The sequence below is a fragment of the Corvus brachyrhynchos genome, unplaced genomic scaffold, assembly GCF_000691975.1.
Source record: "Corvus brachyrhynchos isolate BGI_N302 unplaced genomic scaffold, ASM69197v1 scaffold906, whole genome shotgun sequence".
Taxonomy (NCBI): Eukaryota; Metazoa; Chordata; class Aves; order Passeriformes; family Corvidae; genus Corvus; species Corvus brachyrhynchos.
Window position 1 is genome coordinate 68,572 of NW_008238384.1, and position 1,321 is coordinate 69,892.

A 1,321-nucleotide genomic window follows, 5' to 3' on the forward strand; every position below is an offset into this window, starting at 1 on the left:
CAACCCAGGGGATCACCCGGAACAGGGGTCACCAGGGCTCTGCCCAACGGGGGTCACTGGGGATCATCCAACGCCGATCCTCCCACGGGGGATGGAGCTGGAGCAGCACACGAAGCTCTTCCCGCACTTAAGAAACTCGCAGGGCTTCCCTTAGTGGTGGATGCATTGGTGTTCAGTCAAGGCAGAGCTCCTGAAGAAGCTCTTCCCACACTCAGGACATTCGTAGGGCCTCTCCCCAGTGTGGATTCGCCGCTGGGTGACGAGGTGGGAATTTTGCTTGAAGCCCTTCCCACACTCAGGGCAGCGGAAGGGACTCTCCTCTCTTGAGTTCGCTAATGTACGAGGAGATTGAAGCTGGTCTGAAACCTCTTCCCACACTCAGAACACTCGTAGGTCCTCTCACCAGTGTGGGTGTGCTGGTGGTTTCTCAGGGCAGAGCTCTAGCCAAAGCTCTTCCCACTTTCCAAGCAGTCATAGGGCCGTTCCCCAGTGTGGATCACCTGGTGCTGGATCAGCTGGGAGCTGCTGGTGAAGCCCTTCCCACATTCCCCACACTCATGGGGCCGTTCCCCAGTGTGGATCCTCTGGTGTTCCCTCAGGCTGGAGTTCCACCCACATTCCAAACACTTGTGGGGCTTCTCCCCACCCTGAGGCTTCTCCCCCAGCTCCGAGCTCCCCCTGGATCTCCGGCTGCCTTCCCGGCACAGGGGGGCTCTTTCCTCCTTGGATCTCTCTGGGCTGTGTTTGCAGCCCCTCCTCGTGTGGCATCTCCGGGGCTTTTCCTCCTCCTCCATCCGGCCACACCTTGGGAATGACAAATCCTGGTTTTGGGGGGGAGAAACAAGGGGTGAGTGCAGTGGCTTGGGGGTTCCTTCTACCCAAATCCATCTCAGGAAGTCTCTGGGCTCTTACATCCATGAAAACCTCCAAGATATTAAAATCCAGCCAAAAAAAACCCCAAACACCAAGACACCACCCCAAAACTCAGAAAACCTCAATATCCAGGAAAAAGGCCCTCCAAAATATAAAGATTCTACCCCCCACAAAAACCAAACCACCAACATTTAGCTCAACAAACCTCAGAAAGACCAAGGTTCACTCCTCCCATCCAAAAATCAAGATTCAGCCCAAATGGTGCAGATTCAAACCAAAAACTCCATGATTCAGCCAAAAATACCCTCCCGGGAGTTCCCTGTCTGTTTTCTCCACTTTGGGCTCCTGGTTGTTTCCCCTCTCTTGGCTTCTGGGAGTCCTGCGTATTTTGAGGTTCCCCCTAGCCAGGGTTCCTGCCTTCTCTGAGCTACCAGGGGTCCGGGGAATC

General features: G+C 55.1%; 1 pseudogene; it reads right to left on the reverse strand.

Annotated features, from left to right (window-relative positions):
• LOC103617078 overlaps positions 1–938 on the reverse strand; it is a 10,529-nt pseudogene extending 9,591 nt beyond the window's left edge.
• Between the last annotated feature and the right edge of the window lie 383 nt (positions 939–1,321).